We start from the raw sequence: 13,730 nt of genomic DNA, 5'->3' as shown, positions 1-13,730 counted from the left end.
TACAGGCTCGCGGCTCGCGCCTCCGGCCCCGAGAGCGCCTGATTTGGACCAAGAGGACGCCGTTGATCCCCGAGATAAGGGGACGAAGCAGGGGGGCACCGGAACCGGTTGTGCTTGCAGGGGCTGTTCCGGGGTGGAGGCCTGCATAACCCCCTCGGGGGGGATGTACTCCTTCACCCTGACTGGCCATACTGCGAGTGGGAGTCGTAGCCGTTGGTGGTTCTTCTCCGCCGGGATAAAGTGTCACCTTAGTAAGGACGGCCATGTCTCGTTTTGCAGTGCAGGCGAGCATGTGTCGGGCCCGAAATGGCATACGATCATGTGTGGTCTAGCCCTTAATGGTAATGGTAATAGGCCGCAGCGTAGGCCAGCCCGCCGCGCGGCCGTGAGCGGGGGACTGCCTATCCTCGGGACCGCAGGCGCTACCATTACCATTAAGGGCTTGACCTAGGGCCGCGTGCCGCGTGCCGCGTGGCGCCGCCGACACGGCAGGTAGACCTCGCTGTCCGATTTGGCCGATTTGGCATTCCGGAGGGTCGTTCCGTCGCTCTGCCTTTGTCACACTCACGGCACGGCGTGAGGCGGCAGACTCTTTCCCCGTGGAAGCCCACAGCCCGAAGCGCGCGCGCCCAGCCCAACTTTTCTCTCCCCTTTCTCCTTTCTTCTTTCTCGCCCTTTCCGCGCGTTTTGCATCCGGGTTTCCCTTCGCGCTGCAGCAGGCCGCCGAGGCCGGGACGCCAAGTAAATATCAGTTTGACGGGGACGAAGAAAAGTACCCCTGTGCCGCCGCCACCGCCCTGCCGGCCCGGCGCGGCCCGGCCTCCCTCTCCCTGCTGCTTCCATTCGGGGCCATCCACTCTGGAGGGATATGGCTCAAGTTCAAGTTACGCGATATGACGACACGACGGAGCAGCGCCACGTCCAAAGTTGGCCTGGAGGAGGGGGAGGGGGAGGGGGAGGAGGGGAGGGGGAGGGGGAGGGGGAGGGGGAGGGGGAGGGGGAGGGGGGAGGGGGAGGAGTCCGACAGCCATGCGCTATGATGTATGGAGTAGACTCGAGCAACTCCATCCAGCCACCCAGCAGAAGGGCGGCGCGGCCCGCGTGTAGCACACCGTCAGGCCTGCAGGGCCTGCACGGCATCAAACAGTATGATTGCTGAGCGAAGCGAAGCACCCTGTTTGGGATTTTGAATAGCTCATTTGTCCGACCCCCCCCCCCCCCGATACCTTTAGTTTACTAGAGGTATCTTCCTCTGTTTATTTTTACTATATTCATATGCGTATACATAGTCGAAGCTCCATAGTCCAAGCTCTATAGTCCAAGCTCTATAGTCCAAGCTCTATAGTCCAAGCTCTATAGTCCAAGCTCTATAGTCCAAGCTCCATAGTCCAAGCTCCATAGTCTAAGCTCCATAGTCCATATTCTACAGTCCAAGCTCAATAGTCCAAGCTCAATAGTCCAAGCTCCATAGTCGTACGCCAAGCTGCCATTTAGTTTGAGAATAAGATCTGTCGAGAGTAGGGTAAGATCTGTTACGAGTAGAGTAAGATCTGTCACGTGCCCGTTAGGTTAGGTTAGGATTGGTTGGAACATTTAGTTTGAGAATAAGATCGGTCGAGAGTAGGGAAAGATCTGTCACGAGTAGAGAAAGATCTGTCACGAGCCCGTTAGGTTAGGTTAGGATTGGTTGGACCATTTAGTTTGAGAATAAGATCTGTCGAGAGTAGGGTAAGATCTGTCACGAGTAGAGTAAGATCTGTCACGTGCCCGTTAGGTTAGGTTAGGATTGGTTGGAACATTTAGTTTGAGAATAAGATCGGTCGAGAGTAGGGAAAGATCTGTCACGAGTAGAGAAAGATCTGTCACGAGCCCGTTAGGTTAGGTTAGGATTGGTTGGACCATTTAGTTTGAGAATAAGATCTGTCGAGAGTAGGGTAAGATCTGTCACGGGTAGAGTAAGATCTGTCACGAGCCCGTTAGGTTAGGTTAGGATTGGTTGGAACATTTAGTTTTAGATTATTAAATAGCCTTCCGTCGATTCAAGGAGAAACCAACCATTGCGGAATCACAATCCTTCGCGCAAAAGCATACTTCCTGGCTATCACCCCCCCCCCCCCCCCCCCGAAAAGAAAAGAGGCTCGTTTTCAAAATAAACACATCCAAATTTACTACTGATGAAAATGCATTTCCATCTCCAGCAGAATCCAGCTCAGCATCGAGGCCGAAGGCCTTCCCCTGGCTAGTAGCAGCCGGTAAGCACGGGTCTTTACACTACTCATAGGGCTCGCGGGGCTAATTCGGATACGCGAGCCTGGATGTGGAGAGGGGCTTGCGCTCGCACCGCTCGGACTGGGATCATGATGATTGTCCCTTCCCCCCGGCAGGCTGCCGCGTGCATCGGGGGCGGGGCAGTAAACTGGCGCCATGCACTGCCGGCCACACCGCAATGTAGTGGGGCACGAATAAACCGCGCCCTTCAGACTGGCAGACGGACGGACGGACAAACAGACATAAAGAGACACACACACGTGACCGCGACTGTCACAAAATACGGCTAGCTTCTCTGCGTGAGGCATCTTTCTGGTATCGCTTTAATGGGCACCCAGCGAGGCACCCCGGCTTGGGGGGGGGGGGGCCTAGTAGAATGGAGCTGTGTGACGGAGTAGTGGGAATGCAGTGCTACACGCGGTGAGTGATTAGAGCTGGATCCCTTGTGACACGGCAGCCGGGGGGAGAGCCCGGTGAGCCGTTGGTGGGTGGGGGAGGGGGCGGTGTGGATGGAGGTGTGGGGGTTGGGCCCACAAGGCCCGCAGGCCCGCCGGCCCGCGGGGAGGCCCGAGAGTTCCCGGCGGCATGTGCGCGCGTTCCCGTGGTGGCGTGCGCGTTGGCGGCGCGTTGGCGGCGCGGTGTCGAGGCGGCCGCGGTGCGGTCGGGGCTCCAGGAGTTGGAGCAGCGCTGCTGCAGCAGGCCGAGCTGGGCCTCCCGGTAATGGCGCCGCCGAGGACGCCCCCGAGGCCCCCGTCGCCCCCGCCATCAAGTTGGATGGCTTTCCGCGCGGACTGCCCCGACTAGCTAAATGTCACGCGTGGTAGCGCGGTACCAGTCAGGAGTTTGCCAAGTCCCCCCACCCCCACCCCAGCCCGCACGCAAAATCGGGGCGGGAGGACGGGGGGCCGGCGCGGTGCGGACTGGACGGGTTGGGTTGCCAAACATAGGCTGGCCACCCCGGCCGCCAAGGTCCCAGTGGTTCGCTATGGTCCGGGCAGGGGCGGCCGGACGCTGGATGACCGGGGAGAGCCAGGGCCTAGCCGTGAGGTGGACTCGCAGTGGGGTGGCCCGCGTGGTCCCCGAGGACAGGCCACCGAGTAGGGACGGGCGATTTCCAAATTTTAGTATCGCGATTGCGATTTCTCATATATCGCGATTTCATGCGATTAATCGCAAAATCGCAAGAATCGCAAAAATCGCAAGAATCGCAAAATCGCAAAAATCGCAAAAATCGCAAAAATCGCAAACAAACGCAACAATACTTATATACTACCCATTATGGCACAAAATCTTTTTAAAAAGTGCCAAAACAAATTCCTGAGTGGTCAAATGGCAGGCTAGTGGCACCGACAACACGCGCCAGCCTCGTTCGGTGCAGTGGTCGCGAAATCCATGCACGGTGCGATTTTTGCGATTTAGCGATTTTTTGCGATTTTGCGATTTTGCGATTAATCGCCGAGGTTCAAGAACCGAAATCGCACCGCGATTTTTTGAAAAAATCGCATCGCACCTGCGATTAATCGCAAAATCGCCCGTCCCTACCACCGAGCCCGGTTCAGCGCCAGGCCCAGTAGGGTGTGTTCCTGCCCAGGGTGTCCGCGACGCCGTTCACGCGCGTGGGGCTTGCAGTCAGGGTGCGAAAGAGAGAGAGTGACTGTTTTCTGAGAGCCGCTCATTGGAAGTTGGCCACGTTTAGCCTCGTGTGGCGCCGCGCTCCCCCCCCCCCCCCCCCCCCCGCCCCGCTGCCCTGTCCACGACGATTTTGGCACTTCAATTGAATTCCTCCCCCCACCCCACCCCCTCCCCGATTTCCGCGCGCTTCGCATCCAGCCACTTTGATCTCCGCGACCCTCATAGTCTTGCGGCTCATGTCCCTCCAGGACTCCATTCCCTTCGGGCGGAAGGGCGGGAAGGGCGGAAGGGACTATGGATGGCCGCGGTGAGGGGCCGGTAGGCCTCGGGGCAGGCGGCGCCCGGCAGAGCATTTCGTCAGGTGAAAAGCATTTCGACAGGCCAAGAGCATTTCGTCAGGTGAAAAGCATTCCAGTACTCACGTGAGTTGGCGGGACGAGAGCTGCCGAGCTGCGCCCTACTCTGGCCGCCGCCGCCCACCTGCATGCTTAGAGGACGCCGTGAGCGTGACGGGCGCGTAGCAGCGCCTAGCCCAGTGGTTCTCAACCTTAGGGTCGCGACCCCAAGTGGGGTCGCGAAAAAATTTTAAGGGGTCGCGGCGAGGTAGCTGGGGTCGTGTTTTGGGCCGATTTTAAGCAGCCACTGCGTCTGATCCGAGGCGGGCATTTTGCTCCCTCAACCGGCAATTGGTCTTTGAACCTTCCTTTAGCATTCATTTGTTACGGAGTGTGATTATCAGTCTTAGTTTGGGAGCAGTATTGTCTCAAAGTTTACCAAAACGGTCAGAAATGTCTTTGAAAAATCGTGTTTTGGGCCGATTTTAAGCAGCCACTGCGTCTGATCCGAGGTGGTATTTCGTCCTCCTTCAACAGGTAATTGGTCTTTGGACCTTCTTTTAGCATGCCTTTGTTACGGAGTGTGATTATCGGTCTTAGTTTGGGAGCAGTATTGTCTCAAAGTTGGCCGAAACGCTCAGAAATGTCTTTGAAAAATCGTTGTGCCTGTTTTGGTCAACTTTGAGACAATACTGCTCCCAAACTAAGACTGATAATCGCATTCCGTAACAGAGGCATGCTAAAGGAAGGTCCAAGGAACAATTGCCCGTTGAGGGAGCAAAATGCCCGCCTTGGATCAGACGCAGTGGCTGCTTAAAATCGACCCAAAACATGATTTTTCAAAGACATTTCTGAGCGTTTTGGCCAACTTTGAGACAATACTGCTCCCAAACTAAGACTGATAATCGCACTCCGTACAGAGGCATGCTAAAGGAAGGTCCAAAGACCAATTGCCGTTGAGGGAGCAAAATGCCCGCCTTGGATCAGACGCAGTGGCTGCTTAAATCGACCCAAAACATGATTTTTAAAGACATTTCTGAGCGTTTTGGCCAACTTTGAGACAATACTGCTCCCAAACTAAGACTGATAATCGCACTCCGTAACAGAGGCATGCTAAAGGAAGGTCCAAAGACCAATTGCCCGTTGAGGGAGCAAAATGCCCGCCTCGGATCAGACGCAGTGGCTGCTTAAAATCGACCCAAACATGATTTTTTAAAGACATTTCTGAGCGTTTTGGCCAACTTTGAGACAATACTGCTCCCAAACTAAGACTGATAATCGCCTCCGTAACAGAGGCATGCTAAGGAAGGTCAAAGACCAATTGGCCGTTGAGGGAGCAAAATGCCCGCCTCGGATCAGACGCGTGGCTGCTAATCGACCCAAACATGATTTTAAAGACATTTCTGAGCGTTTGGCCAACTTTGAGACAATACTGCTCCCAAACTAAGACTGATAATCGCACTCCGTAACAGAGGCATGCTAAGGAAGGTCCAAGACCAATTGCCCGTTGAGGGAGCAAATGCCCGCCTCGGATCAGACGCAGTGGCATGCTAAAGGAGGGTCCCGTGGGGTCGCGAAACTTTTCCTGGGGTCGCGGAAATTTTTGGCTACAAATTTGGGGTCGCGAGCCGAGAAAGGTTGAGAACCGCTGGCCTAGCCTAGACAAGGCCGCTCCCACACCTCCCGCCCATGTCCCGCCCCTAGCGCTGCCCAGGCTGCCCAGGCTGCCCGCTGGGTGGGCGGACGGCCGGGGGCTTTAACTGTTGCGGCTGCCAGAGTGGCGGGGAGGGAGCGGGGGAGGGGGGGGGGAGTCAGAAAGGCGTGGAGGCAGCACCAGCAGAGAGGGGCACAAGTTAAAACCGTTGGTAGCTTGGTGCCGGCCGCCGCCACGCTCCGCCCCCGCCCCGCACGCCTCCGGCGCGATCGTATACTTTGGAATCGTTTGGAGGCCATTAGCGAGCTGAGAGGGGGGGAGGGGAGGGGGCTGGAGAGCAGCGTGCTTAATGCGCGCGGGCTCGCAATGTGTCGGCCGGGCTACACACCTAGTCTGGCCCCGCGCCGCCCCTCGCGGCTCCAGGGTGGCTGCGCAGCCATTAACCATCCCCGAGCACCCCGAGTAGTCCCTGCTCATGAAGTTGCGACCCCCGCCGGCCACGCCGCCGTCGCCAGTGCGGCACCAACCGCAGGTGGTGGTGGCGGCGGCGGCGGTGGTTCCAGTTTTACTTTTTTTACCTCACCCCCTTTCTTTTTTTTCATCCCGCGGAGTTTGTTAGATGAAGCCCAGGGCGTGGTCGAGTAGGGCGTGGGATTTACGCGGCGCCAAAGTCGGGGCACACTCCATCGTGCAGCTAATTCTTTTCCTCCTCCATTCTTCTCCTTCATCTTCCTCTTCTCCTCTCTGGGATATATTATCTGGGATTTCTCTTTCTGCCCGCGTTTCTTATTCGAAAACAGGGCGGCACATTTGAACGCGCACACTACACGTGCTATTTCTGTGTAGGGATGTGCGGTGCCTTCTCTTTATCTCTTCTTTTCCGCCGTTATGACGCGTTTGTGTGTGTGTCTGTGCGGGCGTGTGTGTGACCGCAAGCACGTGAGTGAGTGGCTGTGTGTGTCTGTGTGTCTGTGTGTGTGTGTGTGTGTATGTGTGTGTGTGTGTGTTGGCTTTCACTTCTTGGGAAACGGGTCATTAAACTTCGGCGTGTTTGTGCGCTGCGCCAAACAGTCATCACGTGATTTAGCGCGGCTGCCTCCGAGATCCTCGGGACCGGCAGTAAATTACGTGAGAGGAAAACTTTCGGATTTAACACGGCCTCCCCCCCCTCTCCTTTCCCCTCCGATCCGACTCCCCCTCGCAGCTTTTCATAATTTCTGGATGTCCCCTGCTAAAGTACAGACTTTGGGGGAAGGGTGCGGAGAGGACGATGGCGGTGGTGTGTGTGTGTGTGTGTGTGCCGGCAGCAGCATTCCTGTATCGCGGTGAACCACACACGTATTCTGCCTTTTTAGCCGCGCGGCCCCCTGTCCACTGTAAGCCGCCTTTCCTTCCTTTCCCCCTTCTTTCCTTTTTGTCCTTCTTCGTCCTTCGCCTGCCTGTGGGCGCCTGTGGGCCTCGCGCCGCTGCACTGCGGCTGTGCTGCTGTAAGCAGACAGACAGACACGACGCCGACGGCAATAACAAGACAGTCCCAGTGAAATCCAACGTCCATCCATAACATGCATGCCCGCGCAATGTGCGAAAAATTAGTATTCCCAACAGCCGCAGAGCAGCATGCCATGCATGGAGTTGGCGTGGAGTGGTCGCCCTCCTCGCGCCGGCGCCCACCCCGTCGCGCGACGCCGCACAGTGGGCCAGAAGCAAGGCCGGTGGAGGCGGCCAAAATCCCGGACGCGTTTTGAGCTCCAGTGACGCTAAGGGACTGGAACAGGACGTGTGACCCCACCAATGGTTCGCTCTGCAAACAAGGAATCCATTTGTAGGGTCACACGTTCTGCGACACTAGAGCTCAAACCGCGTCTAGAGTTTTGGCCGCCTGCGCCGGTCTTCTGGCCCACTGTGCGACGCAGCCTCGTCCAGCCTGGCGAGGAGTAGTGGAGAGAAGGGGGCTCACAACACACTGGACGCCGCGGCGCCAGCCCCGCCCGCCCAGCGCCCTGCCCACATATATTAAATGTCATGAAATACGGCGCGGCCTGGCAAAAATAATATACGGAAAGGAAAAGAGAAGGGGCAAAAGCGGGCAAAAGGAGGACCGGCGGCGTTGCCGCGTTGCCGCGTTGCCTCCACTGGAAATAGACTTGGCCCAAAGCAACATGTTTTTGTTTCGCGGTGAATGGGGAACGGGCGACCGCAGCGGCCGGCACAACTTTTCGAGCAATGTTCCTGTTGTTGTTTTTGTTTTCCTTGCTCCCCCGTGGGGCGATAAATAACTGCGTGGAAACGCTGTTTTCCGAAAAGACGGCGCCGTGTCCGTCTTCGCCCCGAGCCGCACGGGCCGGCCGGGCTAAAAAGGGGTGGGGGCGCTAGCGAGAGCTCTCTCTCGTTCGGTCCCCGCGCGACCATCTATCCCTCCGGGTTCCGGCCGTTCCGGCTCCGGGTAGTTCCTCCGGCATCGTCTCGGCAGAGCCGGAGCGTCCCCGGGGCCCCGCGCTGGCTGGAACTAGCGGTACCTCTGTAATTGAAAGCGATAAATGTTCCCCGAGGGGCGACGAGGAGAAATAAGGCTACGAGCGTGTGTGTGTGTGCGTGTGTGTGTGTGTGTGCGCGCGCCATGCTGGCTGTGACCACCGCAACCACATAAGCACCGGCTCGCTGCGAACTGGCCGTAGCCCCCTTGCCCCGACGCTTGAAGCACGCTTGAAGCGCGCTTGAAGCCACCCAGGGCGGCGCCGGGCGAGGGTGTCGGCCGGCGCGTTGTAGGCCGTGCTCAACTACCGAACAGGGAGCGGTCTCTCCACCGCGCCGGGGCCGTTAACATTGGCCGCGCACCGGGCCTCGGGCGGACCCAGAGGCGCCCCGCCAGGCCTCTGGGCTGCCAGGCAGCCAGGCTGCCATGGCGGACACTAATTTTCATTGAATTTTTATCAGCCGCGCGGCGATGGCCCCGGGGACGTGCACGACGTGAACGACGGGGACGACGGGGACGTGGCGGCACGCGCGTGACATGCCGAAAACACGGCCCTTGGCGCGCCGCGCCGCGCGCATATCGCGGGCGTGCCGACAGAATGCGCAAATGAGCATCAACATTTAGGGCCGCGTGCCCGCCCCACCCCGCCCCACCCCGCCCCGCCCCGCCCGCCCGGCCGTCACGCTGAACGCGGCGCGCCCTGCCCACGGCCCTGCCCGCCTTATTCGCCTCCAATCCCCGCCCCGGGACGGCGTCGCTCCCAAACTGTGAAGCGCTTACTCCTTCACCCCGGATGTTTTTTCTCCTTTCGTTTTCTTCCTCCGTTTTCTTTCGTTTTGTCTTTTTCCCTTCATTTTCGTCTCGGCGCGCGGCGCTAGGAGCCAGCAGCTGCCGCTGCAGTAGGCAGGCGAGGCGGGCCAGCCGGGCCAGGCGGGGGCATGCAAACGTCCTCCTGCCTGAGCGAAATCCGATTCCGAGGCCGTGCCTGGGCTGGGCCGGGCTGGGCTCCGTCCCGCGTCCACGGCGGTTCCACCAAATCCATCAGTGGCACTTGCGGAGAAAAGTCGGCCAGGGTGGATTTGGTCAGAGTTGCGGCCCGCAAGCTGGCTAGGCTAGCCCGGCAAGCCTGGCAAGCCCCGTCCGGGGCGGGCTTACGACCGTCCCGACCGGGAGACTGGGGGACGAAATTTCGCTCTCCGCCGCACCTACTCAACGCGGGCAAACGCATTTTCATCAGTTGTTTCATTCACAGCATTTCGGACGGCCATGAAAATGACGTGGAAAATCTCAAGTGTCTCCATTGAGGTCACCACCATCCGTTGACCTCCTGCAGACTGAATCCGAGAGTCGTCGCTCTGTCTCTCTCGCATCTATGAGCGCGATAGAGGCAGAGGGACGAAAACGACTCAGTCTGCTGGTTTGCATGTGGCCAGCGACCACTCGGCGTGCGGCAGTGCGGCGGCACCGCCGGCAGCAGCGCCAGCAACGCGCAGCAGGGCCACCGCTTTTCATTACGGCCACCCGCCCAGTGTGTGTGCGTGTGCATGTGTGTGTGTGAGTGTGTGTATTTGCAGAGCTGTATTTGCGCGTAGGTGTGAGCGTGCGTGCCCATGCGGGGGCTGCCGAGAGAGAAACAAAGGGTCAACACTGTTTGGTGTTGCTGGTTGCCCTGTGTGTAGGTGTGTGTGCGTGTTCGTTAGTGTGTGTGTGTGTGAAGGGGGAGGGGAGGTGTTTGTGGGTGTGTGAGTGAATGTGCGCGCCCTCTGCGTGCTGCACGCAGTTTGCACAGGGCGAGTAGTTTGGACCGGTGCGCTGCCGTGGCGCTGCTGGGCAGTGGCTCGAGCATCCACGCTCCACGCACGCACACGGACGCACTAAGACGTGCGTGCGTGTGTACATTATTATAAGCGTGTGTGTGTATGTGTGTGCGTCAAGCGGCAACCCGTCTCGGGGTGCAGAGTGTGCGAAGCCCGGCCGTGGCACGCCCAAAACTGCGTGGCCACAGCGGCGTACCCGTCCGGTGTGGTGGGGTGGTGGGGGTGGCTTACGTACTGAAATAAAAATAAGCAGACCGGATTACGGCACCCCGCCTCGCGGCCGCGCGGCCTCGCCCAGCCAGTGCTGACCACGTGTGGAAAATTATTGTGTTTTTTTTTTCGCGGCGATAAGTCCCTTTCCGCGTTTATTCTCCGGATAATGTTTTCATTTCGCGGTGTAGTACGCCGCATACGCGGCCGGCAGGCAAGCGCAGGGCGGTGCGGTGCGGGGCGGTGCGGGGCGAGGCCATCAAGGCTCGCCATACGGCCCCGCTCCCCGCCGACCACCTCGACGTCATGTTCGTTGCCAGCATTGCTGCCCCCCCCCCTCTCCCCCCCTCTCCCCCCTCCCCTCGCCCAGCCCTTCTTGAGCCACCAATTTCCATATTGAGTGCGCATCGGAAGGTGGAGGGCGACGGGGACGGGCGCGCGGGGACGCTCAGGACCGCCCAGGACCTCGCAGGACCGTCCGGGACCGCCTAGGATCGTCCAGGACCGCCGCCCGGTCTGCTCCGGTCAATACCTTGGCTCTGCGAGCCCGGCCGAGCTAGCAAGGTAAGTAGTACACACACGGTCTTCTTTCTCCTCCCTTGTCCAGGCCAGGCAGGCCGGCGGGGCCAGGGGGCCGAGTGGGTCCGCCTTCCAGGCTGCCGCGCTGCCGCACTGCCGCGCCCACGCTCCGACTCCGACTCGGACGGCCCGTCTGTTTGTGCCCGCCTGTCTGCTCGAGTGTCTGTTGACTGGCCGTCTGACTGGCCGGCACCGTATCCGTCCGTGCGACTACTGTTTGAATCTCTGCCCGACCTGTCTGTCTGTCTGCCTGCCTGTCTGCCGAGCATGCGTGTGTCTGACGTAATTCTATTATTCCGTTGCGATGCGAGCGGTCTCGGTGAGATGAGGTGGAGGAGTCCGATGTGCCGATATCCGAAATCAGCTATTGGACGGTTTCAGTCCGCGCAGGGCGGCAGGGCGGCTTCGCTCGCTTTTGTTTCATTCCTGCCCTTCCACTCACCCCCTTCGTCCTTCGCAGGTCGCGGTTGTCATTAATCATGGTTCTGATCAACCTCTCCCTCTCCCGCGCAAACAAAACGAAGCGAACTTAACCCTTCCGCGCGACGACTGTTTTTTCAAATAATATTTGCATTGGGCGCGCTTTGGTCAAATGCATGCGGAGTGCGAGTGAAATGCGAGTCGCCGTCCGCCGGACTGCCGCTCCGCCGGACTGGCTGCGTCGAGTCAAACCAACCGAAGCGGAACATGAGCAGAGATATTGGCGACCGCTACCGCCATGCCCCGCCGTGCTGTTCGGCTTTTGTCGCGGCACTGGACAAATAACGCCGCGGGTCCTGTCCCAATGCCCCAATACAATGCACAGCACTATTATTGTTCCGCCGCGGCCTGTCTGTCCGTCCGTCCGCTCGCCGGCCCGCCTTTTTGTGCAGCGCGCCGTGATTTCGTTATTCGCAGACGTATGCCTCTGAGTGAGGCAGGCGCGCAGGTGAGGGAAGTCTCTGCCTGATTCCCCTTCCTTTGTCCCCCGCCCCCCCCCCGCCGCCCCCGCCCCGCCCCCGCCGCCCCCGCCGCCCCCGCCGCCCCCGCCGCCCGCCTCGTCTCCGTTAGTGCGCCCCTTTCGCAGTTCCCAGGCAGTGCGCTCTTCGGGCCCGAGGTAATCCAATTTGAATAACTGCATAAAAATTGGGTCGCGAACTCGGGCATTTCCCCTTTGATGCATGCGATCCTAGCTCGGCCTTTGATTCGGGAGGCGGGCCGGGGACAGTGCAGGGCGCGTCCCGCAATCAGACCTGCAGCAGACGGGAACCGGGGTTCAGCGATGCAAGCGTCACATTGCAGTTGGGGGAGAGAGGGGTGATCGCAGTTCGGCGGCCGCGTCGCGCGTCGTGCTGCCAATGGCAGCCGAAGCGAGCCGAAGCGAACACGAAAATGGTTTTGGAAGTCGTCGTTAGGGCGCTGCTGCCCTGCCGGCCCTCTGATGCGGGTCGCCAGTTAAAGAAGGGCCGGGGCGCGGAAGGGGTGCGGGCCGTGGTGGCCGAGGCCGTGGCCGTGGCGGCAATGAGGCCTGATAGGCGACTTCAAAGCGACAAACTTCTTACAGGCCGTGTCTTGCTCGCTTCCCTCTCGCTTCTAATTTCTCTTTCCTTCCCTCTCGCTCGCTCCGCTTGGCCCATGGCTTGGCGCTCTTCCACCGAGTCGCCCCCCGGCCCGTCCAACTTTACACGCTCACAGGCTCCGCGGCGCTCCGCAGGCCCCGCCGGGCCACGCAGACGCCGGCTGACGTCACCAACGCCAACACCAACTTACGGCCCCGTTTTTCGCCACAGTTCCCCGAAGCAATAATTGGCCGATCGAGGAGGAAATTTTGCGAGGCCTTCCTGGCCTTGTGGCTGCTACACTGTGGCCACCCGCCGCGCGGTGGGGCGGGGTGCGGGGCGAGGTGCCCCCACGCGACCAAGCGGCCCTCGGCTGCGTGTTTGGTGCTTTCTGGCGGCTTTCTTGGCGTTCTCCGACCGTACTGCTGGCGCACGAAGAGTTACCCCACAGGCCTCATTACGGTCAGGTCTCCGTGCACGTGTCCAGGTGTGTGTCGTTGTGTGTGTGTGTGTGTGTGTGTGTGTGTGAGTGCGAGCCGACATGTCCCGTCATCCCCGGACACGGTGCGACACTGGATGACGGCAAAGGGGACGCGGCAACAAGACGGAAAAGGCGTGCGAGGCGGATAATTGTCCCGTGTCCCCATTTTTTTGTCGATGTTGTTTTTTGTTGTCGTGCCGAGCGCGCGGCGCCGCGTGTGCCCGAGAGGGGGCAGCCACTGCAGCGACTCGGCTCCATTCGGGGCGAAGGCAAAAAAGCGGCCGATTTGTCCCTCCCCTTCGCAATACCCTCGCTCGCCGCGCCGCGTGTCGCCGTTGTCGCCGGGCGGCGTGGGCGACTGCAAGGCACTGCAAGGACGCCGCCAGCGTTTGGCGCGCTGCCAGCCGGGCGAGTTCATGAGGGGGGCGGCGGGGAATTAGATGGAACAGTTAATAGTCCTAAAAGAGGGGGCCGTGAAATCGTCGCGCGCGACTGTACTGCAGGGGCGCTTGAATTCCCCGCTGATATTGTGCGGCGCGTGAGTGACAGGGCGTGGCGGGGCGTGGCGGGGCTCAACGGGCCGGGGATATTGCCAAACTTGGGGACTGCATATAATTTCCGGTGTGGGGGCGACCCCGTCCCGGCCGCCCCGGCAGTGCTCTGGCACCCCAACAAAACCTGATGCGGCCCGCAGTCCCGGCCGGCGTGGCGCGGCGCGGCGCGGTATTGCAGGGTTGATGGGC

The sequence above is a fragment of the Thrips palmi genome, unplaced genomic scaffold, assembly GCF_012932325.1.
Source record: "Thrips palmi isolate BJ-2018 unplaced genomic scaffold, TpBJ-2018v1 HiC_scaffold_8, whole genome shotgun sequence".
Taxonomy (NCBI): Eukaryota; Metazoa; Arthropoda; class Insecta; order Thysanoptera; family Thripidae; genus Thrips; species Thrips palmi.
This window is presented reverse-complemented; position numbering follows the sequence as displayed.